General features: G+C 52.7%; 1 long non-coding RNA gene across 5 annotated transcripts in view; it reads left to right on the top strand.

The window, feature by feature from the left end:
• Positions 1 to 25,966, top strand: part of LOC116284928 (uncharacterized) — a 93,739-nt gene that overhangs the window by 45,107 nt on the left and 22,666 nt on the right. For 4 of the 5 annotated variants that reach the window (XR_012062627.1, XR_012062625.1, XR_012062624.1 and 1 more), the window contains one exon: positions 12,321 to 12,453. This is a non-coding gene — a long non-coding RNA (uncharacterized lncRNA). Of the gene's footprint in view, positions 1 to 12,320; positions 12,454 to 12,693; positions 12,770 to 25,966 lie in introns of those variants that run through there. The other variant, XR_012062628.1, reaches the window with a different exon arrangement.

Below are 25,966 nucleotides of genomic sequence, written 5' to 3'. Positions count from 1 at the left end.
GACGAAGGCACTGGGGCTACACATGTGGACACCACACACACACACCACTACCCTCCTTCCACTTGAGTGGGGCAGCCCGTGGACAGGTTTTCGGAAAGTAAAATAGACAGTTGGACTGTGCATGCGTTTTCTAGGACCACCGTAGATCCTAGGACCACTGCAGATGGCTATCCCAGACCAGGGACATAAAACAGCAGTTCATTCTCTCCCAGTTCTGGAGGCAGGAGGTCTGAAGCTGAGGTGTCAGCAGGGCCGGGCCCCCTCTGAAGGCTGAAGCTCCTGGGGGCGGCAGGCGTCCCTTGGCTGGCGGCCTCATCCCTCCCGCCTCTGCCTCTGTCATCACGCGGCCCCTCCTCCTCTTCCATCTCTTGTAAGTACACCCGTTCACTGGGTTTAAGGCCCACTCAGGCCCATTTAGGATGACCTCAGCTGGAGATCCTTAACCTCGTTACATCAACAAAGGCCTTTTCTCCAAATAAGGTCACACTCACAGGGTCCAAGGATTAAGATGTGGGCATGTCTTTGGGGGGCCATCTTTCAACCCCTCAGATGGTTACAGGTAAGGGGGAGCCCAGGAGAGCAGCAGAGGGTGGGGCAGTGTCTCGGGGGCAGGGACAAGGAGAAGGGTCAGGGAGGGCCTGGAAGGCACCGGCTGGCACGCAGCCGTCGGTCCTCCCCAGCCAGCCAGGGCGATGATTACAGTCAGGCCTCAGATGAGGCTCCCAGGCCCCGTGGGCCCAGCCCTGCCCCGCCTCTCGTCTCCAGGCTGCGGTGTTGCCGCCTGCTGGCTTTCACGCTGCGGCTGGTTTTGATTCTCTGCACTGTGTTTATTCGTTTGGATTGATTACCTCGTGTTATATACCCTGAGTGGCTACAAGCAGCAATCTGCGTTTTACAACATCCAGAAAGCCAGCGATGGCTCTGGGTGCCTGAGTCGGCAGCCTGGCCTGTGGGAGAGAGGCCGGCTGAGAACCGGGGGCCCTTGTTCAACAATCACACGTTCCCACACGGTGACGGGTGGGCGTTCAGCCCGCTCAGGCCCTTGCGACAGGCTCCCGAGGGACACCCGCTGAAGATATGGGGGCCTCACTGCGCATGGTGCTGGGTTAGGGCCAAGCTTTCAACCCAGCCGCTCTTGAGAACCACCAGGGGCGAAACAGAAACAACAAACGAGTAAATAAACAAAGACCCGTGGATCGGAACGTCCAGGTGGCCCGGACACGAGCGTGTTTTAAAGCCTCCCGGGCCTTTTGCTTACAATGAGGGGTGTTCTTTCCCCCAAGGGGACAGCCACATCGTCTGCACGCGTGAGCACAGCCCGTGCACCTCTGAGCCTTGGGCAGCCAGCCACCCGTGGAGTGGGAACACCAGGGCAGGGAGCTGATGGCGCTCCCACACTGTGCCCAGCTCCTGGCAGGCCTGTCCGCGTTATCCGTCCTGACATTCTGGTTAAGTAGGCGCCCCGTGCGGGCACCGTGCCCTCGCCACACAGGTGGCCCGCAGGTGCTTGTGTGTGAATGGGCTGGGGCACAAGACGATGAGTGAAGGCACGCGGCTTCCCTGAGGCCCTTTCCTGGCTCCCCATTTGGACTCTGCTAACAGCAATGATCAGCTTGAACCTTTGCCTAAATTCAGCAGCCCCCTCCCACCCCGAGCCCCGCGCGCACACGTACTGCTGCAGCCCCTGCACACATAGGTGTTTGTTTTGTTTTCTGTTCACATTTCTCCTTTTGTGGTTCCTCCAATCCTGATCCTAAGACTTGTCTGATTTTGTTTAGAGCCCGGAGCAGGGCGCAGAAGCACATGCTGGTCTCTCTGCCGGAGGCCAGTGGTGGAGTGGACGGGCTCCCATCCCTGGGAGCCCAGGGGGCATCTCCTGGGTGCCCACCATGCTGGGACACACGAGGAGGCACAGAAAAGTCAACGATATGGATGGAGTCCACGCTGCAGGAGCCAGGAGTGTGATGTAGAGGAAGGAGCTGTGGTCTCTGTAGAGAAGAAGGGGCAGGTGGCCTAGAGGGGAGCCCTCTGAGCACTCTCGTTTCCTGGGAGCCAGGCACACAGCCCAGGCTGTACCTAGCCCAACTGCAAATGGGGCTTAGGGCGAGCACCCTACTCTGCAGGGCTGTTGGAGGGTGAAATGGACTCATATGCCTGGGCTCCATGCTTCTGAGAGTGCAGCCCCTGGGGCCACTGTCATCACCAGCCTCTGGCCACCTCCACTCAGAGGCTGAGGGCTCCTGGGCAGGTGTTTTGCCCTCTCTGAGCTTCTGTGTTTTCATCTGTAAGATAAAGATGGATGCAAGGTTGTGTCCTGAACAATGCCAGGCACTTAGTAGGTGCTCAGTAAATTCATTTTCCCTTCCCTGAAGTTGCTTGCAGTCTGGGGTGGGTGTTGGTGTGCCCAGAGGAGACCTCACAAGTCAGGGTGAGTCAGGAGAGGGTCAGAATGTGGCTTCAGACGCCAAGGGCTATGGCGTCTCAGAGAAGCAGCACCCCTTCTCACCCCAACTCTGCTCAGAGATTCCTCCGCCTCCTTTCCATCTGTGTACCCCAGAGACTGAAGTTAGTTGTTAGAGTTCCAATATGGTACTTATACTTTTGAAAGTTCTAGGTCCCCAGTGAGCATGTGTTGGCTGTGGGAAGATGAGAAAACACAGATAAAACAGCGACAAAAGCCAAAACCCTGCCGTAACCCACCAGCCAGAGATAGTTAGCATTTTGGTCAGCATCCATCTAGAATTTCTTTCCTAAAATGCAGAAATGGGATGACCTTTTTTTTTTTTTTTGATCCACCTTTTAATTAAATACACTCTGGTCTGGCTTCTGACCTCACCCAGCCCCTGAGCCACCCTCGTCCCGGTCACCAGTTTCCCCGACGTGACCAGGACCGGTTGTGTGGTTACTCGCTGAGGCCCTTGAAATGTGGCTGGTGGGAGCGGGGCTGTGTGCCAGATTTCGAGTAGTTCGCATAAAAAAGCATTAAGTGTGCCAATAGTTTATCTTAATTGCAGGACGGTATAATTTGGAGACACTGGGTTAAAATGTTTTGAAAATCAATTCCACCTGTTCCCTTTTACATCCTTTTAAACGTGGTTGCTGGACATTTTTTAATTACATCTGTGGCTTCAATTCTACTTCTGTTGGACTTTGGCCTGAACGACCCCCTTTTTCATGTATGCAAAATAGTGTCTGTTCATTGAGGAGCGTGTGTTTGCCTTCCGTGCTTTGTCTGCTCTCACAGCCCTGTAGGGTGAAAGTTCCTCTTCATTTCACAGATAAAAATGTACCTACCCTGTGGAGAGATGCGAGACTTACTCGAGATCATATAGCCTGTGGGGAAGAGCATGCTCCAGAACCAGAGCTCTGGCCATGACCAGGGTGTATCCTGTCCTTCCCGGGGAGGCCACCTATCTCATCTCCAAACCTGGCCTGCCACGGCCATGCAGTGCCCAGCCTTGGAGTTCCTGCAGGCAGGAGTCTGGACTCCCAGCAGCCAGTGGCTCTGATTCCTGTAGCCTAAAGGAGCTGCGGGACAGCTGCGAGGAGGAGACCAGCCCTGCCCTCCTTTTTGCTGCCCCAGGACTGCAGGGCAGCGTGGAGGGGAGGGGAGCAGTCACACTGTCCCGCTGAGCCCTGTTCCCATTAGGGTGGCCATTGACAGGACCATGTCATGGCAGATGATGGATGCTGGTTTTGTCCCAGAAGTCCTCAGACCTTAGTGCCGGAAGTGGCCCCAAAAGGCCTTTTCTCAGCAAATCACTGCATTTGTTTGGCCCTTGAAAGGTTGTGTGTAGAGCTCGGCAGGCCGCAGAGGTGGCCACAGCCACTCCCTCCTCAATAGCCATCAATTCAGGACAGCAGCTGCCCCTGGACATCCCACCCTCCCCGAAAGAGGTGCAGTCAGAACCAGCCTGGTTCCGTTCCCCGTCTTTTTTTGGCATTTCTTTACACGTTACAAGTGCCTTTTCCGTCGTAGATATGGTTCTAACAGTACGTGTTACATCATTCACAGCTACACGGAGTAGTGGAAAGAGCGTCAGCCTAGGGCCCCGCAGTCGCGGCGCCTCCCGCAGCGCCCCCACACGCCCCCACGCTTGCCCGTGTGGCCCAGCCGTTCTTCACTGAGTGCCCCTGTGAGCCCGGCGCCGGGCTGTGGCTCTAGGGTTTAGTTGCCTCGTTCTCTAAATGAGGAAACCCAGGTGGGAGAGGTGGAGTGGTGGCTGGGAAATGGGGAAGGGGATCGCTGTCTGCCCGGGGTCTTACGTGGAGGCTGACGAGGGAACAATGTGGAAGGCAGCGCCTTCTCCCCCGTCCACACTGGATTATCCTGCAGATCAAAGAGGCAGGATGTTGCCTCTGGAAAGATGCTGTTAGAATAAGCCTGAGCTGGAGAAGCTGGAACCAACCCTCCCGCCTTGCTGGTGGGAATGTAAAATGGTGCAGCTGCTGTGGAAGAGCATCTGGTGACTCCTCAAAAAGTTAAATACAAAGTCAGCACATGACCCAGCAGTTCCCTTCCTGGGTGGGTGGGCACCTGAAAGATTGGAAACAGGCACTTAGGCAGAACTGTGTGCATGGGTGCTCACAGCAGCTGTGTTCACAACAGGCAAAGATAGAAACAACCCAAGTGTCCAAGGGCCGAATGGATACACCAGCGTCCTGCCACGGGATGGAAGGAAGGCAGTGCTGGTACAGGCTGCAAAACGCATGAAGCTTGACAAGATGACGCTCAGCGAAGGAGGCAGGCACTCGTGTGATTCCACTTAAATGCCAGACAAGGCAGAGAGGAGATGAGTGGCTGCCAGAGGCTGGGGGAGGTGGGGTGAAGGTGACAACCCAAGGTCCAGGATGTCTTTCTGGGGTGATGAAGGTGCCCTGCGCTGAGGTGGGGTGGTGACTGCACAGCACAGAATGGGCCAAGTGCTGCTGATCGGGACACTTTAAACAGTTCACTTTACAGCGTGTTGATTTCACCTCAACAGGAAAAAAAAGTCGAAAGTAAGTGGGGACAAGCAGAAAACCAGGCAGCCAGGGCCGAGACTTCAGTGACTGGAATTGCAGATTTTCTCTGAGATACAGGGCCCGAGGGCTCAGCGCCGCCGACCAGATGCTGTGGTGGTGTTTTCTGGGTTCTGTAGGGCAGGCGCGGCCGGGTCTCTCTCCTTGATGCACCTACGCACTGATGGCCTATGTCATCTGGGTCAAGGGAGACAGTGATCGGTGGGGTGGGCAGAGGCTGGGGCTCGGGGTCGAGGAGAGGGGACAAGCCACCGCCAGCTTCACAAAGTCCACCCCTGCGGGGCATGTGGGCACCGCAGTCTCCAGAAGTCCTCCCCCAGACCATCTGCTCTCTAAAAGGGGGCAGGCTTCTTATCTCAAGTTCCTTTCAGCCACAGGCGGAGAGTTTGCAAGGCATTTCCCACCCACGAGTCTCAGGCGTCTGCGTGCCCTTCCCTGGTTCCAGTTCCCCACCAGACCTCCCAGCAAATTCCCCACCGACAGCCAAGACTGATAAGTACCCAGAGAGGTGGTCTCTGCCCCCAGGCCTGAGCTCCCCAAAGGGAAGGGAGCGGTTTTGCAGAAAAAGTTCCCGGCTCTCCACCTCCATCACCACCGCTAGGTGCTCTGCCCCAGTCTGCTGGCTCCTTAGCGCTTCCTCCAGAGACTGGGTTCAGGATGAAGGTGTCTGGAAGTGAAGTCAGGTATTTCAGAACCAAGCTTGTGACTAGAAATCCTTGCTCCTTAAGTTGGCAACAACCAAAAAAGGAAGTTCAAGATCTCATTACTCAGTGTTGTCAAAGGCACGCGAGACAGGCATTTGCATTCGCTGCTGAGAGGCTCTGTAGATGAACGTGCAGCCTCTGTCCGTTCACACCAGGAGCTTAGATGTGTCCACGCCCTTTGATCTGGGACCTCCATTGGGAACCCACTGAAGGACACAGGCAGGCAGGTTCACATGGATTCATGTCTAAGGGAATCCATCCACATCATTATTTATAAAGGTGAATATTCAGGACCAACACAAGTGCCCATCAGTGGGGGAAGGGTGACTCAAACGACGAACAGCAAGGTGGGTACCACCACTGGGCCCCCGGCTCCTCTGCTCACTGGCAGAACCACCCTCTGGACTTTTGCCTTCTTCATCTTCCACCACAGGACTTGATTTTTTTATTTTAAAATATGTAAGTTCCCAGAGAATATTTAAAGAAATAAAAATATTTTATGATAAAATATTCATGAGAAAAACAAGTTCTAAAATGATAAAATAATCGAAACTGCGTTATCTAGAGAGAAGGACGGAGACAGAGGAGAGAGAGACAGAACAAGCCACAAGAGGGGAGGGTCTAGCTCAGTGGTCGAGCAGGCGCTTAGCATGCACGGGTCCTGGCTTCCTTCCCCAGCGCCTCCATTAAAAAAGACACGAGACATAGCAGAAAAATAAAACATAAAATAAAATAAAGCAATTCATTCCAGAACGGCAGGATTACAGTTAATTGATAAACTACTCCTTAAGCATTTCCATTCTTGATAAATTTTCTATAATGAATGTTTTGTTTTATAATGAACATGCTACAATACTTAGTTTTTGATAGAAATAAATATATGTTTGTTTTTAAATCCTTGCCTGTCATGAACTAAAAGGAACATGCAGGGAGAGCAGGTGTGTGCTGGGGTGTACCACGTCCCATTCTTCATGTGAAAAGATCCCACATGCAGAGCCGGCACCTCAGGAGGCAGGCGCGGGTTGTGAAAACTCTCTGGTTCTGTGGGTCAGGAGACGGGTAAACACTTGATGCTCAGTGGCTCTGCTCTTTGCCAGAACCCCTCGGGCAGGGGAGCCTCACCTGTGAGGTGGAGGTGCAACAGCCCCTGTTTAACGAATCCTTGTAGGGTTCTGGGCAGAGGGCCCACTTGGTTTGCATGAGGCCCCAGAACAATGGAGGGTGTGAAGCTGTTTATTATTTCAAGTCAGCAGAATTAACAGAGACTTGATGCAGCTGCACGGTACTTAAGACCCACATCACCCTCCAGAAAGCCAGCCTCCTTCAAGTGACACAAATCGTTCTCGAATCTCTTGTTAGCGATGCTCTTAACTGTTGAAAGATCACAGGCCATTAAGGGGCAGACAAACCCCAGAGACCCTGGAAGGCAGTCATGGCAGCTTCCAGAGTGGCCAGCGACACAGGCCGGAGATGCAGGGGGAGTCTCCCTGGGTGCCTGGGGAGCACACACAGCTCAGCCCATCGTGTTCTGTCCCGCTGGACACCACGTGCCAGGCACGGGATGTGGGTCACATTGCCTGATCCTCAGCGCACCTGCAGGCTGGGAGCAGTCAGCCCACTTTACAGGGTTTTTTTAAAGGGAATTCAGAAGGGTTACAGGGGTCTCTGAAAAAGCATCATCCGTTCATCCATCCCTTTAAAAATATTTGCTAAAACCGTGTGCAGCAAACACGCACTATTCTAGGCACTGGGGATACAACAGCAAACGCAGTGGACAAGAGTCGTCGACCTCGTGGAACTTACATTTTCCGAGGGAGTCGCGTCATGAGATTTAACGTAAGGTAGAGTGAGAGGCAGAGGTAGGAGAGTGAGGGAGACACGGTCTGTGCTCCACATGGCCCCCTCACATCCCTTTTTGCCGTATTGCATGAATAACGGGGGTGGGTTGTTACAATGTTCTTCTCTGGTTGTGACATTGTTCTCGAGCTATGCCAGATGTCACCATTAAGGTGACAGGAACAGGATCCCGCCACATGATTCCTTACAACTGCATGTGAATCTCCAGTGACCTCAAAGCAAAAGGGTTTTTTTTTAATAGAAAATTGTCTTTCACCAAAACCTAATAATAATAACTCCCATCTCTCAAGTCCCTGGAGAGACAGGAGAAGCTGATGGTGAACAAGTGGCCCTTCAGGCTGACAACCTGGGTTCAAGCCTCAGCTCCAAGAGTGACCTTAGTTAAATTTCACCACCACCCTGGGCCTCAGTATTTGCATCTGAAAAATGGGTTCGGGGTGGTAACTACCTCCTCTGGCTGGCATGACAGTGAGATGTTTATGAGTGAGAGCCCCACTTGTGCTGTTTGCTTTTCATTGCGATGACTCTGTGGAAGGTTCTGGAAGGCTCTGGGCTGATCTTTTATGAGCGTAGAGCATTGACTGGCTCCTGTAACCCTCCCAGGGCTGAGACTGGCAGGTTGGTGGGACTCAGAGGGCATGTGGTGGGGGTGTCCTCCTGCCGTCTTGCAGAGAAACCAGAGCTGCGAGTCGTGCCCGTCCCACAGTCAGAACGTCAGAAAGCCCCCGCGCCGCCCGGGGTCCTGCTGCTCTTCCAAGCCTGCCTCGCTTCCCTTTTGTCTCAGCCCCAAGGTTTGTCCCAGCAAAGACTGGCTTGGTATTTCCAGAAGAGCTTCTGCTTTTCCCTGAGGACAAACAGACCCCAGCTCATCACAGTCTAAGAGAAAAGGGTGGAGGACACTGCCTCACTGATCCTGCCCCCAGCAGGGGCAGAGTGTGGGGCAGGCAGGCGCAGCACACCTGGGACCGCTCCCACCTTATGGGAGAGGAAACAGGCCTCTGAAAGGGAAGGTGGTCCCCAGACTCACAGAAAGCGGCACAGCGGGCTGGGGCTGCGTCTCAGAAGTTCTCCTAAGTAACAGCCACGTCTTGCAACTCAGCCATGCCATCCTTGCTCTGGGCCCTCCCGGCTGTGGGGCCAGCCCTCCTGGGCCCACGTCTGAGCCCTGGCCTCCCTCTGTCCGCCCGGGGCACGTCCTCTGCGCCCGCAGACCCCGTCTGCAGGGCGGGCAGCCCTGCCTCGGCGGCTCCCTCACACCCGTGCCTGGCTCTCTAGAGACTCCTACGTTACCTTCCATCGGTGTGACCTGTGATTTACACGGGAGCGAGGGGCCAGAGACCGTCAGAGCTACTTAGAGCACGTAACTGGAATGGATGCTTCATCAAGATTTGAGCTTTTTTTCAGAAGACTTTGAATTGCTGTCTTTATTTTGTCTCAGTACATTTACCAAGAAGGAGAAAGCACTGGGGTGACATGGGGTTCCTCGTAGAGGTCTCTGTCCAGCTCAGAAGCTGCTCTGGGAGCCCCGTTTGTTCGTTCTGTGGGTTTGGACAGCGGGGCACACAAGTTAGTGCGGGGTGCCTGCACTTCCCAGCGCCGCAGAGTGGAGTCGACCCCTGGGAGGTGCTCCCCCGTGTGTGCTTCTGCTTCACCAAGCCCCCTCACAGGCCCCAGCCCAAGTGTCTGGCTGATGGAGAGGACGCTTCCTCCTGGAGGCTGTGGCCGCTGGACCACCGGCATTGCTCAGAGAGGAGAGAAAGTCTGCCGCCCAACGGGGCGTCTTCAGTGTGTGTGAATTAAAAACAAGCCTCTGACGTCTTCAGTCTGTCGAGTGGAAGCTTGCACACGAAGCTGGAATCGAGAAGTGGATGCTGAGGGCAGGGGATCTCAGCCCCTGACTGCACACCCTGCTGCCTGGAAGCAGGTGAAAAACACTAGGCCGAATTCTGCGCCCAGCCGAACGTCCTCAGAGGCTCGGTGGGGCCGGGCGCCTGGGTTGTCAGAGCTCTGGGAGGCCGCACAGGACAGTCGGGCGGGTCCCGGGAGGCACGGGAGGCTTGGGATGCGGGCTCTGGGGGCCGGTCTCTCCAGCAGACGCCAGCCAAATGGTGGAGCCCCCCCCCCCGTCTTTCCTCCCACCGCCTTTCCCCTGCAGCCGCTTATCTCCCCCAGCTCCCACCTCGCAGCCAATGGCCCCGGCCTCCTCCCCCTCCCCCAGGCGTCTAACACCACAGCTCTCTCCTCTGTCCCCCCACCTTTCTCAGTTCTCCACCCCCCTCGCGTCCCAGGGGCCGCACACCCTGTCCTGCGACCCCACCTCCTGCCCAGCCCTCAGTCCCAGGCTCTGATGCTCAGAGGTGTGAGGTTGCAGCCGCCGCCGAGGGAATGGAGACCAAGCTCCCTAGCTGCTCTTGCTGATTAACTGAAGCAGCACACGAGGCTCCTCTGAAGCAGCACCACCAAAAGTTTGCCTGGAACCCCCTGCGGGGCATGTAAGGACCCTGAAGGCCACTGCACGCCCACCTGGGTTTCCAAGCCACGCTGAGCGCCTCCCTCCTGGGGCACGTTCAGCTCCGCTTTCCCTCCGGCCCGATGGTTCCTGGGAAGTTCAGCACAGAAGGAAGCCTCCTGCGGCCGCCGTCCTGCTGGTCCCTCAGGGCAGGACGCACAGTGGTCTGCAGATCGGCCTAGCAGAGGGGCGAGAACACCTCTCCAGGGTCAAGGAGGGGACGCAGGGATGCTCCTGGAGAGCTCCGGTGCCCTGGCGCTGAACCCGGTGCCCCGGCAGTGCCTCACGTGCCACGCGCGGCTCTGCTACCCACACGGTTGTCCCGGGCTGCTGAACCGGAGGGAACAGGCTGGGCATTTGACATGGGTAGGACCTAAAAAGCCAACTGCTCCTCTGTTGAGAAAGGGGATAAAACTTCCCCAGCAAGGGCCCTGGGGAAATGGGGTTGCACGCAGGGAGCCAGCAGGAGCTTGCATTGCACGGAGAGGACAGGGGACTCAGTCTCAGGAGAGCAACCTGTCTGGGGCTCTGGGTCATGGGTTCCTGGTCAGGTCTGGGCACCCAGGCAGTTGACCACGAAAACAATAAAGTGAACAAAAATACCAACTTGTATTTTTATGGCATTTTCCAATCACCCCTGGCATGGGCTGGATATTCTAAGACCACTCTGAAGGGTGAGGGAAGAAAGGCACCGAGGGGCTTGCAAGCCCGAGGGCGCGCTCACACCTGGCCGGGGAAGCCCTGTAGCCGCCGCCTTAGGTCTGCCTGGAGCAGGTTCTCAGATGCTCCGACCCCACATGTGAGAGCACGCACTCATGGGGGACTGGGGTCCTTGAGAGGTGCAAAGAATCTCCTCACTGGGACGTGCCAGCCCCTTCCCTTTCCACGGGAGAAAATGTGGCCCAGAATTAAAGGCATGCTCATGGTCACGCAGACAATGGGGGCCGTGCTCCTTCTCCACCTCCCAACCCCCGAGGGGATGGCGGCCTGAGCTCCGAGGTGGCGGCCACATACACGCCTGGCAGCGGGAACCCACAAATACCTAATACGCTATCGAGTGTGGGGAAGGGGTGGGATTTTATATTCTAAATGATTTTTTTTTCCTTTGAGTGTGGACATCTGGTGTCCTATAAATACAATTGAAAATGTAAATATTGTAAAACTCATTAGAGAGTGGTTTTAGGTTTGGTGAGAGCACGGGTCAGCTGCTCCCCCACCGCACCGTGGCAGGAGGGCACCCCCCCACGCGGGCGTTCCCGGCCCCAGAGCAGGTCGCCGGTGTCCCCCGGGCGGCTGCGCTGCACCTTGTCTGACGAATAAACATTCACACGTGGCTCGGCTGTCTCCCAGTTACTATCTTGCATCAGCAGTTTTCGAGAGCTCCCTGAAAACCTTCCTGCTTTCACTTTATCCGTGGGGGGAGGAATACATCGTGAAGGAAGAGCACTTTCTGTCGCAAGAACTCAGATTCCCGTGCCCAGCGGTTAAGCCCCGAGACACGCGCCCAGCGAGGTTTCTAGTATCAGGTCTACAACGCTCTTCAAAAGGTTTTCTGTGCGAGACGTATTAAACAAGCTTTATTTAATAATGCTCGATTTGACTTATCCAATTTAAACATCTGCTCTGATCAGTAACCATCTGATCCCCGCTTCGTTTCAGGCTGCAGAGTAATTTCTCCGGGTTATTTTTCTTTGGTGCAAGGTTGATCCTGGAGGCCGGATGGCTCCTCTCGAGTTCTCTCCGCTGCTCTAATCCATGCTGTGGTGGAAAGGAATAGAGCCATAAAAAGCCCGCAGTGAAGGCTGCTGTTATAATGTTTCCGTGGCTCGTCCTCACGTCTGTCTGGCTGAAGACAGAATATATCATTTAAAATACTCCTCCTCACCCGGTAATTAGGAGAGTTTTTTTTTTTTTAATTAGAACATCAGAATGTAAATCCTCAAGTTGGCGATCTCTGGGGGATGTTTTCTGCCGTGTGCCTCCCCCCATTCAGGGATTTTTGTAACAGTCGCTTACACCAAATGGTCATCCGTTAGAAGTCAAGGATTTCAAGACAGTGGGGGAGGAGAGAGAGTGTGATGTCTCAACTCCCTGCGTTTTAGAAGTGGGAATGCCGCTTCGGTTGCTGCTGCCTTTGGGGCTCTGCACACAGAGCTTTTGGTTACCGTTACTACTGCTGTGATGATCTGACTATCGTGATGTTAAAGCACGAACTTTTTTCCCTTCAGATTTCCTCTTTGCATGCCGCCTTCAAAACTCTCCACCTCGAAGCCAGTAGCCCCGGTCCCCTCGCTGGGTACTGTAAAGCCATTCTTAAGGACATAAACCTCTGACAGCTTCACTCCGTGACAGCAGCTCAGGGTAAGTCGGCCAGTGGGGAGGGCGGGAGGCTTCTGTCCGCTATCTGGGCGTCTACACAGGGGTCTGCTCCCGGCTGGGAGGGGGTCTTTCTCCATGAAAAAGCCTTTACGACTACGCGGGGGCCGCGCCTGGTTCCCGACCCGGGCCGGGTGGGAGGGTGCGCCCCGGGTGCGCCCTGCCCCGCCCGCAGCCCGGTCTAGGCCTGAAGTGTTTACCCCCGGGGTGATTTACATCACCCAGGTGTTCATTTGGGAAACATCTCGGCTCCGCGCTGACACGGTGATTGCCCTGGACTTGCAGACTTCGGCATTTTTCCGTGCATAACAGTTCTCGGCCAAAGAGACATTAAAAAAAAAACAACAGTCCTGGCCCAAGCGGTTCATCTCCTGTGATTTTTCACGCAGGAAGGCCAAGGAGCCTCGTCTCCAGGGGCCCCTCGTCCTGCCCGGGGTGGGGGGAGCCGCAGTCCCCCAAACCGCCCTCTCCCCATCCTGTCAGACTAGCATCTTCTGTCGGTGGCTCCGGCCTTTTGGTGATGGCAGAGACACCACGCCAGGCTTCCCGGCTGCTGTTTCTCACGCCGGGGGCCTCCCAAACCAAAAGTTCTGTCCTCAGCCGAGGTGCAGGGGCCTTGGGCACCACAGGCGCATCTCGGAGAACGAGCCTGGGCTTGGTGTGGGTTTGTCCTGGAGGGGTCAGCCCCTGCCGGGCGCTTTGCAGGAGATTCTCGCACAGGAGCAGCACTTTCTGTGACTTCTGCTCATGTTTTGATCAGTGGTACCGTCACTGTTGTGACCCCGAGTTTTGCCCTGGGGGTCTCTGACACCTCTGCCGGTGCAGCCGAGTTCCATCCATCCGAACACCAAATCAAAACATGGCTGAGAAATCAAGATTTTTTTGCTTGTCAAAAATGCACACTTATACTTTGGTTTCATCCTACCCATCTCACCCCTATTTTAAGAAGCTTGGACGTTTGTCTGTTTACACTTGTACCCTTCATTGTCTCCAGCCTTTTCTGATAACTCTGATGAAAAAGAAAATACATGCATTCTTGCCATATAGAAATACGCATTTATGTAGGAGATAGGCGAGGATGATTTCAGGGACATTGTCTGTATTTTCATTTTCACTGGTACCTTTTTCACTGATCCACAGAACCCCGGGCTGACTTTAAAGCTCGTTATTTGCTTCTCTCTCCTTGATGAAATGCCTCTAAAAATGATCATTTTGCCTCCTTACCTGAGCTATGGACGTGAAACATTTGGTCAGACACAGACGGGTAAACAGTCGGGGCCATCAGATCGGGTTTGGCATGTGATATCATCCCTCCTGCTTTGACTTCTACGTTTAAAAGTCCTTTCAGCCAGTGATTTGACAACAAAGCTACTTAAAAAGCATTCAGATTCGCTTAGAAAGGACTCACACCTCCCTGTCTGCGCTCCTTTCTCCAAGATTATAAATACGTAAACCTCCCGACATAGGAAAGTATTGCTGATTTGCTGGACTAAACAGGGAGGCATTTTCACCAGCAGTGACTGTTGAAAATTACCAGCCCTGAGGAAAAAAAATTCCAGCAATAGAACAAAAACCTTCCCTTCCAAGCATCAGGTTGAAGTCCTCTCAAACGACCACAGACCCCCGTGGAAAATGGTTTTTCTCTGTTACCACTCACAGCCTCATGCTGAGAACGGTGGAGATACCACACTGACCCGAAGGGAAAGACGCAGTGTTCAGAAGGACTGTTCTTGCTACGGCTGCAGCCTTCGTAGCTGTGGCATCTGTGCGTCTGTGTTGTGAATCTAAGTGAGATGCCCACTTGTGGATACAGACACGTGAAAATATATGTGTCCACAGTCTATTTTAATAAACTGCCAGAGTGTTGAATTTTCACACACTTTATGTGGCGTCACTGCCACTAAGAACAATTTCCCTAAACTACAGGACTCCTTTATTTTAAACTCTGCTGGAACTGCCCGCCTCCCCCTAAAAGCAGGTGACTATTGAAAGATTTTTTTGTTGTTTAATTCTAAATAACAAGAGGGATAAAAATGAATGTCATTTTCTGAGGTCTGAACAATAAAATGTAAGCGAGAGTTAGCCAGGGTCTGGTAAATGGCTAAGCAGATTAGTAGCCTTACTTTTTAACATATAAACATCTGAAACCCGTTTCCTGTTTAAGAAGGGGGAAAAAAGTCTAGGTGGATGACCTCGGGCACTTTTTTTTGATTAACAAACGTGAATTGTACATCACGGTGGGAAAAAAAATGGCCCACACTTGGTGGTCTTTCTACAGTCTGTATACGGGAGAGAGAGAGAGAAAAATACAAAAATAAACGTTACCTTCTCACTTTCCGGGTGGGCAATGCCATTTCTGCAGCGGCGTCCAGGGCTCTGGTAAGTGTTAAGGCTGTCACCGCGGACAGAATCTCCATGGTCTGTGCGCCTCAGTAGAGCCCGAAGAAAAACATTCCCTGCATACTTGCTGGCGGGTCCTATCTCCAGGCCTCGAGCTCGGCCCTGCAGGCTCGTGTCACCCCGACAAGCCGCCCGGACGTGGCTGCTCTAACCCCACGCCGTCCCCGGCCAGCCCGGCCGCGGGGTGAAAACCGGACCAATTTACTGCCTCGACCCGGAGGCCACACAGGGTTGACTCCTAACCTTCGGGACGAAGCACCAGCTGCAGTTTGTTCAGCCAAAAAGAGCTTAGCGGTTCTGACACATTCTGACAAGATACATTTTATAGGGTTTGTGCTAAAATTTGATATTGGAAGTTGGGATTCCAATTTTATGTCTCAGATGATAACATTAGCAGCTGGGACCTTTAAGAAATGTGTGTATTCCTTCCATTAAGAGTTTCATAATAAAAGCTATTTATGTCAGACACCTTATAAGGCAAAGATTTAGCCCAAATGTCAATATAACATATAATACACTTTTTATATTCAGATGGGGAAAAATCCATTATCATTATATTAGTTTCCATTATCTATATTAGTTTGGGTTTGGACTATTAGATATATGGGGGCTTTTAAATTTTAAAGTAAGATCTTATGCTTTAATTTTCAGATTCATTGAAGTGCTTCTTTTTGGTGTTATTTCTGTGTGTGTGTGTGTGTGTGTGTAATAATATATATATTAAAAAAAACACCCAAATGCGGATACATCATTATTTGTTTTTTCAAGTCCTTCTGATGAAAAGACACAAAAGAAGGCACACTTTTATGCTGTTTGATTTGATTTTGATCATTTCCAAGCAGGCAGTAAAAAGAGTCCCCAGCCCGTAATCACTGAGGCTTCTTTTGTTCTCCGGAAGCACTTGCGGCCTTGGAGAGGGACTGGCCGGTCAGACCTTCCCTAATTCTAATGAACAAACAGAGCCACAGCGAAGAAGGAGGCGCTCCCCCGGGAAAGCAGCAGTGGCGTGCCGGCTCAAGGCAGCACCCGCAGCTGGATTCCAGGGGGGCTTCCAGCCGCCTCCTGCCTTCCTCGGGACATCGCACCGAAGCGTTCCGAGGAGGGTGACTCTCCTGCCAAGTAGACCGGGGTTTCTGCTGAGGCTGGTTGCTTAGAAACGACCGTGCCGCCCTGCTGGGCGGCTTGTTAGGAAACCTCAGCCTCCTTCTTACCTCGTCTGCTCAGACGAAGAGCAGAGCCTGACTGAGGTGAGAAGAGAGCCCCAGTTAGCAAAGCTGGGAGATACCCAGCCATCCCGTACGGGTCAGGTCCTCTTTGACTTATGGGACAAGTGTGACCGCGGGTTAATGAGAAAAGCCCTGCAGAGGCAGGAACCCTCGTCTGGACGCTGTAGGTCCTCCCACGTGGGTCAGCAGCCCTGTCCACCAGGCACAGAGAGGCCACGGGGACAAATGCAAAACCCCCTTCTCCTCAGGCCCTGTTGGAAGCAGCTGACCCCAGCTTAAACTCAGCCAAATGCCAGCTTATTGTCTTTTGTTATTAAGTCACAACTGGAATGTAACAGCCCCCAGACAAACACAATTTAAACGATAACTTTTTATTAAGCCTCTCCCTTCTCTTTGTGAGAAATTTGGTTCGGCCTCCACGGAGGCTCTTTTCCTTTCCTTTTCAAAGGAGAGGCCATCAGCCCTCACCTGGCGTCCCCGGCCAGCCTCGCCGCCAAGTGTCAACACTTACAAAGGCCACCCCTCTCCAGGTGGACGGCGGCATTTCATGTGCGGATTTCATGTCCATTATAAGACGACTGTCAGACAGAACCGTGCTCCAGGCCGTGACTGGGACGGGTGGCTGAAGACAGTGTGAATATTTGAGATACAAATGCTCGTGTCCAGAGGCATCTGCAGGCACTTGGTACTTGTAACAGATTTACCTACATCCTCTCCCAGCTTCTTAGTGACCCTTATGGTGACTGTCACCGCCCACACGTAGCACGAGGAAATGGAAGACAGGAAAACTAGCTCCTTTTCACAGAGAGAAGGGAGACGGGAGGCTCGGCAGTGTGTGATAATCACACCGGCCACGGCCGGTCTTCGTGGGGGCATTGAGAGGTGCTGGGAGTGCTAGGCTGCTCCGCTGGCTTTGGGGGCAGGCTGATTTGACCCCTACAACAACCCTGGCTGGCAGGCATTCTTGTTGCCTTCCTTCTATGGAAGAGGACATTGAGGCAGAGAGAGGTCAGTCCATCTTTGAAGACCAGTCCCCTGGAAAGTGACAAAATGAGAGTCAGAAGCCACCACCAGCCACCTGCCAGCAGAGAGGTTGTAGCCTCTGGGCTGTGACATCAGGGTCCAATATCAGCAGTGAAAGCCCAGGTCAAGCCCCAGCCTGTCGCCTGGGCAAGTGACTTTACCATCCCGAGCCTCAGTTTGCCCACCTGCAAAGTGGGGCTGGTAATGTCCCCATGTCATGGAGTTGTTTCAGGATCATGTGGAACAGGATAGGAAAAGTGCACATCCCTCCAGAGGTGCTGCACCATCCCTGGGTGCCGTGGTTGCGGGGGGGGGGGTGATCTCAGCCCAAAAGCCCGATCTTCTCTCGCTGAGCCGGCCGTGAATTGCAAGCCTTGATTCAGGGATGCATCTGGGAGCTTGGGCTATGTTCTCAAACATGAGGATAGCAGCTCTGCTGGAGGCCTGGAGGCTTCCAAGATGGAGCTAGGCAGCATGGCAGTCAGGGGCTTGGCATCCAGTAACACTGGTTCAAACCCTGCTTCTGCCTCTGACAAGCTGTGTTTGTTCAGGCAAGTAGCTTGCCCTCTCTGGACCCCAGTTTCCCTGTTCGTACAAGGGCAGCAGTGATGGGTACCGTGCTGGTTTGCACTTGCTGTCAGCTATTGTATTGCTGTTTACCTCAGGCTAGGAAAAAAAGAAAACACCTGAATGTGTTGTGAGCAATACTCATTTTTTTAAAAATGGGATGCTGCCTGGTCACAAGAGGGGCTAGAAGAAGAGTGAAGCACAAGACACAGCGATTAGCAGAGCGGTTCATGGGAAAGTTCTGCCGTCAGGAATCCTGGCTTTGGTTTGTTTCTTGCCACTTACCTGCAGTGCAACCCTGGGCATATTGCTTAGTAATTCTGGACTTGCTTCCCCGTCTATAAATGATGATCCCTCAGTTTTCTTCCTATCTCTTCCTTTAATTACCAAAGAAAATCTTCCGCCAATGAGAAATCACCTTAACATAAACACACAGTTCTCCGGCTGTTCTCCTCGGCTCGAGGATATTCTTAAAGTACCCCCCCCACACACACACACACAATTTAAATGATGGCAACATTTTGCAAATACAAAAAAAAAAATAGAGCACGGGATTGTGGGTGATTTTTTTTCTTTTCTGTAATATACCTTTGATTGATGTAACTTAACTTTTTCTATGGCTTTCTTTCTATATACGTGTTGTGATCATAGACAGGGCTGCATGCTCCCTGCGGCTCCACGCCTCCCTATGTACTTGAGGACGATTTTTAACTGGGGAGCCACAGTCTCCCGCTATTGTTGGGGTTTTTTTAAACATTGTTTCACATTTATGTTACACTTTTATCTCTGTAACAGAAACATTTTATCCAAATGCTTTTTACCAATTTTTGTTTTTTGTTTCTTTGCAATAGAGTCCCGATAGTAATAAATCAGAGGCAAAAGCTTCCAGCCTTTGATGCCTTTTGATACATTTTAATGACACTTAAGGAGGCCCCCGAGGAGACATGACACACCTAGAGCCCAGCCGCCCCGAGTCCCCGTCCTGTGGAATGGTGCTTTCTGCTTCTGAGCCTTTGCCTCTGCAGTGCAAGGACCTGCGTGTCTCAGTGGAAAGTGGAAAGTGGACTTCATGGAAAACAATTTTTTTTTGAATTGCCACAAGTTCTTTGGAGGACAATAGCTTTAGTATTAAGGGATTTATTTACAGAAACTATGGGGGAAACACTTCTGCTGATTAAGGACATATGCAAAAGGGAGAGAGAGAGAGAGAGGAAAAACACGAACTGTCACACTAATGCAAGGGCAGGCAGCCCTCCGCCCGCATCATCTCTTAAGCCATGCCCATGAGTGGTGGAGGGAGGCGGGTGGAGCCAAACCACAGAAGGGGCTGCAAGCACCTGGGGATTCATCCCGTTTTGTGCAACGTGCGCATAAACCAGGGGGTCAGGCTCAGGTTCAGACTCAGCAGGTCTGGGTGGGGCTGAGCGTGTCCACCACTAACCAGCACCCAGGGATGCCCAAGTTGCTGGTCCATGAGCCACTCAGAGTGGCTGGGTTTAGAGCAGAGTGACAGTGGGTGTCACCTGCTTGGTGGGGTAGCTGCCCAAACCTCCTTGGTTTGGAGCAAGAGTTGCCGGCTCCAACCACACTTTAGAATCATGGAGGTTTTTAAAACACCCAATGCCTAGGCTACACCCTAGACTGATGAAATCAGGGTCCTTGGGGGTAGGCCCCAGGCATCAGGATGTTTTTAAAGCCCCCAAGCACTCCGATGTGCAGCTGGAGCTGAGGATGGCTTGTCTAGACGCTGCCTCCGTGAGGTCTGGGGAGGAGGGTGTGGAAGACCAATTAGTGGCGCCTGCAGGGAGGGAGGCCTGGGGGCCTCCACTGAGCTGGTCTTTGCAGGGATGAGGGACTTAGACCTGGGATCACGCTGCGGCAGAGTTAGGGTTAGGGACGAGGTCTTCAGAGTCCAGGTTGTGTTCACACAGAGGATGACACACAGACAGAGACCCCTGTCTGATGCGCGTGTCTCAGTCCACGGCATTCGCGCCCCTGCTGCGCTGCTTGGCCAAGGCCGGTCAGGGAGGGGCTGACGCTGAGCTGGCTCGGCCGTGCTGGAGCCAAGGCTGGATGAGTAGGGGGCCATGAGAGATGGCTGCCCCGAGTTGCCCCCCAAAGACAGGGCGTGTCTAGACAGTCTGGGAAATGGAGTGTGTTCAAATGATCACCGCTTTTGGTGATGCCGGAAGTTTACGAGGAAGGGTTCAGACCCTGGTGGGCTGCCCACAGGGCAGCATTAGCAGAACATGCTTGAAGAGTTTGATGTGTTTCCAAAGGCTCTGAGGGTAGGAGTCAGAACAGAGGCCGTCTCTGGAGAGCTTTAGGCCAAGAAGGGACAGGGCTTGGGGTGGCGGGGGGGGGGGGGTGCCTGGGCGCTGGGAGTATTGCCTGTCCCTACTGAGGTGCACACACTTGTAAAACCATCAAACTATAAATTTAAGATTTATGTACTCTCTATACTTTCCTGGATGTAAATTAAACATCAAGAAAAAAGAAAAGAAGAAGGAATTAAAAGCAAGAAATATAAACCTATGTAACAAGTAAGGTGACTGGGAAAATGTAGAAACACAGAACTACAGATTAATGAGAACGTGATAAACAAGCCAGCAGAGGGGAAACTGGGAAACACATGACCAAAAAAGTAGGGAAAAATCAGAGGGCAGTCACCAGAAGGCGGACCGATAAAGCCAATCACACCTAACACGCTTGTTGTAGAGCATAATCAGAACCCTCCGCTCTGTGCTGGAGTTCCTCACGTCCATCCTAGGCTTGGAGCTGCTTTTACGCTGAATGTCATACAGGTGTGGGGGCGGCACGTAATCTTTTCAGGGCTTGTCTCAGTCTGCTCTGGGCTGGAGTAAATGTTGAAACTGATCAGGTGATACCTGAGGATGTAGAAGGAATAGTTCTAAGGATTTGAGGTCTCGAGGTTTTAAGCAAGGAGAATCCGTGAAGTAGCCAGGGATGGATTTAGCCAAAGCCAGAACGTGGCCTCCAAAGACAGACATAACTAACAATGAAGTCAGTGCCAAACTGGAAAATGGAAACTACATTGAAGCTTTTCCTCCTCTCTTTGATGTATCAAATATCAAATGCATTTGTTTTCCATGGAAAAAATGATTTATATATTTTGGGGAGGAGGGACCCAGGGAGGGGCCTGTTTTTCCAGGTGAGCTGAGCGCAGTTTGCTTCGGAAAGTGGCGTGATGGTGGGGCACTGAGCAGAGACACTGGTTTTGGAGGAGAAATGAAGGAGTTCAGACACTGTTTATCACTACAGGCCAGGCACTCCAGTGGGCGTGTCTGTGATAAGAAAGAGACAGAGTAAAGGGGGCACGTTCAGAGTGGGCTCATGTCTGGGGAACGCTCCCTAGAGACGCAGGTATAGCTACAGGGGCCGGGCAGCCTGGACAGCCGAGGGCAGAGAACTCAGGGATCCTCAGGGAAAGGCGGCGAGGGCGGCCCCACGTTACCACAAGCGCCTGGGGAGCCTCGCCGACCCTGCCTGCTCTCTCTGAAATGTTTCTCCTGGGGAACACATCTTACTTCCACTCCCAATGAGTTGTGATTTATAAAACGCCCTCCCCAAGAGGGATGGAAAGGCAGCAACAGAAATTTACACAAAGGTGTAAATGAGTACCCGCAAGCCCCCTTCCCCAAACCAGGACTAGTGAAGAGTTTCAGGAAACTGAAAGGAGGCTGGGGAGGGGACGGGAGGAGGACCCTCCAAAGCAGGAAGAGTGGGCCTAGGCCAAATCACCGCCCATTTTGAAGCTGCAGCCCTCAAAATGAGCAGAGGGGAAACTGGGTGAATGTCCGTTCTCATCATTGGCATGGAAGATGCAGATACATTCATGTGTCATCACAGTTTTTGAGTCCCTCTCAGCTGGGTGCTGAGTCAGGGTCCGAAGACACTGTGTGGCTTCCAAGGCCATTGCAGCCAAAATAGAGAAATGAACTGTGAACACAGGTCCTGGGAGGGGTGGAACTGAGAGCCCAGACCCGAAGGGCAAATCCTGAAAGTGGGGACAGCCCCTCTTCCTCCTGGGTCACCCGGGGCAGGCGGAAGTGCAACGCGCCATGTGGCGGGGAGCGGAACCGCTGCTAACACGCACGCTGTGGGAGCAGCAGCCTGGGACCCTCCCTGACGGCCCCTTGCCCCTCCGCAGCGCTCCCTTCCCGGTGCAGTCGCCGTGGCGGGCGCTGCCCTTCTAAGCTGTTATCGTGTGGCAGCTGAGGGGGCCCTTCACTCCCCACATGTCGAGAAGTCACCCTCTTGCTTAAAATACTTCGTAAAGTAGAGGTGAAACCTATTGTTCAAGCCTGGACATTTTTGAGAATAACGGTGGAGGGTTAATAACTGCAGTGGAAGAACAGCCCAGAATCGTCCCTGTGGTTTGCAGGGCTCCAGTCTGGGGCCTTGGCCCTGCGGCGGCCCTCTCCCATGGCCACAGCCTCGACCTGCAGGTGTCCCTCCATCTGCCCTGCCCCCGAGGCTTGGCGCATGCAGGTGCCCCTTTACCTGCCTGCCTCCTCTGGCTGCCTCTGATTCCCGAGCACAAGAGGAGCCAGGCTGCTTGCTGCGCGGTCCCCCTCCTGCCACCCTCAGCACACTCTGTTGTTCCTTCTGGACACAGAGGCAGTGCCCAGTCTACAGCACACGGCTGTCAGCATTTGCTGAGTGGGTGGAGGAACCTCACTAGATGCTGCCTGCAGAAAAGGAAAAGTTCGTAGCGCCAAGTGCGCTGGGAGCTTCAGCAAACCAGCGCAGCTGGATGGGGCTTTCAGGCTCCGACATTCTCTGATTTTTGAAAGACAGCCATCCAGTGGAGAAAAATGCAGTCTAAAGCCACGTGCACTCCTGGCCTCTTTTCCCAGCTGCGAGCAGCATCAGGGCCCATCCAGGGCATGGTCCTGAGACCCGCTTCTGAAGAGGCAGGTGTGGGCAGGAAAAGCGCAGGGGCCAGGGGTCCTGGGGGCAAAACAAGTAAGTGGGAATTGAAGAGCATCTGGGGGAGCAGATGCGGCCTCCAGAGCTGGTCTCCGCAGAGCCTTTGCACAGGTTCTCCAGGTGGTGGCCCGCCTGGGCAGACCCAGCCCTGCACAAGGGTGGGCAGCTCAGCGACGGCCTGTGGCGGGAGCACCAGCCCCACTCGCCCTCTGCCCAGCTACCCCAGCCAGTGAGCCCCGGGACGTGGGAGCAGAGTGCGCCAGAAACAGTGGGGCCTGTGCTCTGAGTCAGGGTTCCGCACAGAGCCCCCCTTTCCGCTCCTGGACCCCCCCACCCCACCCCGTCTCTGTGCACCGGCTGCAGGAGTGAAGCCCTTTCTTTACAGCGGGAGTGGCAGCTCCTCGGGGCCTTATGTCATAGCCGTGCTATTTCCTTTTATTATAAATAGGAATTTCACTCAAAGGGGCACAGCCTAATACCCCTGGCTGCTTTGTACTTTAATCAGAGCTTTCCTGCCGAAAATGTTTATCTTCCAGCAAAGAGGTGCTAATTTTATCTTGCAAAAGTGGGTATCTGCTTACGTCCCTCCTACCTTAGAGAAAGATAACCAACAGCGCATTATGTCATCTAAATACAGCATCCTTGGAGATCAAAGCGTAATGTACACATCTGCCAAGGTGATGGAGCGGCCATTGGCGGGCTCTTCCGCCGGCTGCATGCGCGTCATTGATAGACGCGCTTGGCCGTTTCTCTGAGAGAAACTCCCAAGCACTCTGTTTTTGCCCGCTGATTTGGGTGATACTGGGAGGTTTTGAAATGAGACTCCAAAATAGACATGCCCTTCTCACCCCTCTGTGCAAGCCCTCAGGACAGGAAGTGGCACCAGTTCAAGTTTTCATAGTGGAAGCAGCACGGGACCAGATAAGCAGGGCGTCCCTTACAGGGACATTTTCATGTTTAAAATATCGTCGGAATGAGTGACCCAGAGCCAGAGCCCACCTGAGTGTCCGTCCTGTCCGCGTGACTCGGGTCCTGGTTGTAATTCTGCTCCAGTGTTCTTCACTTCCTTGGGCCCCAGTTTTAAGAGGACACATCCTAGCCCCCACGCACACACACACACAAACACACACACATCCCCCCCGAAACGAGTGTTCACAAAATGAGCTGTAGGCTCACGGCATGCGCTGCACTGGCATGTTTTGTCTGTTCTGGTCTAGCTGGGCACCTCAGCCTCTGCTTCCCAAGTGTGGTCCACAGACCAGCAGCGCCAGCAGCCCTGGAGAGCCAGAAGCACAGACCCCCGAGCCCGCCCCAGGTCTGCACAAGGACGTCGTTTGAGGAGCACTGGTCTAGTCTATTTCATTTTTTGAAGTTTTAAAACTTTTAATAATTTGGTTGCAACTCTCTAAACGGACTCACCACTCATTCCTGCCTCATGATCTGAGGTTTAATAAACCTCCTTCAGGACTCTGGAGCCAGGATTCCGAGGGCTTCGAGCAGCTCTGCTGTGAGAAGAAATTAATGTTTGCCTACAACTTGGCCCTTGGGAGACACTTTCCGCAGACCCCTCTGAGGCTCTGGACCAGAAAGGGATTATCTCAGACCCGTACCCTCTCCCCAGTCCCTGCCCTCAACGGCTCCCTCCTCCTCCACCTTCTCCTCCTGGGAGATTCCTCCTCCCACACCCCCCAGAGGTCCCCAGTAGCTCAGAGAGATGAAGGTTTCCCATTCGACGTGGTTTTACAAGCTTTGTTGCAAGTTGGAACTGAAGTACCCGCCCTCTGAAGGGTTTGCAAAGAGTCCTAAAGGTTAGGAGGAGCTGCATTGGTTGGGGGGGGGGCGCTGACACAGGCCAGGAGCCTGGCCACTTGGCTCACTGACCTTGTGACCTCCCTGAAAGCCTTTCTTCTCCCTGTGACCTCATCGCTAAGGGCTCTCTTAGTGCCTTTGGATTCAGGACGGTCCCTGGGGCAAGGCTGCCTGGGGGTGACGTGGAATTAAAGCAAATGAGAGGGAAGTATCAGCTGTCGTGGAAAAAGGCTGACCCTCCCCTCCTGGAATGAGAGGTGAGAATAAAACTTAAATGCCTAGAACATCTTCAGACACCCTCACAAGAAGGGCGATTGTCTCCCTCCGCTCAAGATGGATTCAGAAGATGCAATGAAGTTGTAAATGTATAGACCGCTGGAAATTGAGAAGCATATTGGACCTGCCAGGCTGGAACAGCAGGACAGCTGGTTTCCCTTACACGGTGTTTAAATATACTGTAAAGCGTGTGCCACCTCATACACTTTTTTACCTTTTTCAAAAGTTCAAAAATCTCTATCTTGGAAAAGAGACAAAAAGCACAAAGAAACAACAAAAATCACCTGTAATCTCTTTATGGAGAGAAAATTACTTACCAGTTTTCTGGAGATCCTCGAGACATTTTCCATGATTTACACAGACATAAATTTGTGTACACAGAAGAGTTGCCGCCTTGTGGTCTTCGTAAACATAGATGGCATAAAACCGAACACATTCCAGAACTCCCTTTTTTTCCCCAACAGTGTCGTAGAAATCTTTTTTTTTAAATTGAAGTATAGTTGATTTACAGTATTAATTTCAGGTGTACAGCCTAGTGAGTATTTTTACAGATCACACTCTATTAAAAGTTATAACAGGATGAAGGTTATAATTCCCTGCGCTGTGCGATATACCTTGTTGCTTTTCTATTTAATATACACAGGAGTTTGTATCTTTTAATTCCGTGTCCCTCATTGTCCCCTCCCCCTTTCCTCTTCCCAGAGATCACCACTAGTTTGTTCTCTGTAGCTGTGAGTCTGTTGCAGTTTTGCATGTGTAACCATTTACATATTCATTTTGTGTATATGCATTTACATATCGTTTGCATGTATCTACACATATTTGCATATACATTGTGTATTTTTTTTATGTTCCATGTAAAGATTTTTCCATGTCCCCAGTGATTATCGATCTTATTGTTTAAGCCAGGGCTCAGTTTTCCATATGGAAATACCACAGTTTGCTTTCCCATGTCCCTACTGAGAGTCACGCAAGCTACTTCCTGTGTCTTATTATAATAAAACTGTTTGCCGTGAATATCCTTGGACCTACCTCTCTGTGCACATGTGGGTATTTCTTCTCCAGAAATGATTTCTGAAAGTACAGTGTCTGGGTTGTCACGTTTGTAGGTTTCCAGTTTGCACAGATACTGTCGGGTGCTTCCATAAACAAGGTATCCACGTGGGGACGAGCGGTGGCTAGGCTTGCCCCGTCCCCTCCCGAGGCTGGCCGGGACCGTCTCTGCACTATGACTAATGTATGGA

Source organism: Vicugna pacos, chromosome 21 (assembly GCF_048564905.1).
Source record: "Vicugna pacos chromosome 21, VicPac4, whole genome shotgun sequence".
Taxonomy (NCBI): domain Eukaryota; kingdom Metazoa; phylum Chordata; class Mammalia; order Artiodactyla; family Camelidae; genus Vicugna; species Vicugna pacos.
Note: the sequence above shows the minus strand (reverse complement) of the source record. Positions and strands in the feature narration are given on the sequence as shown.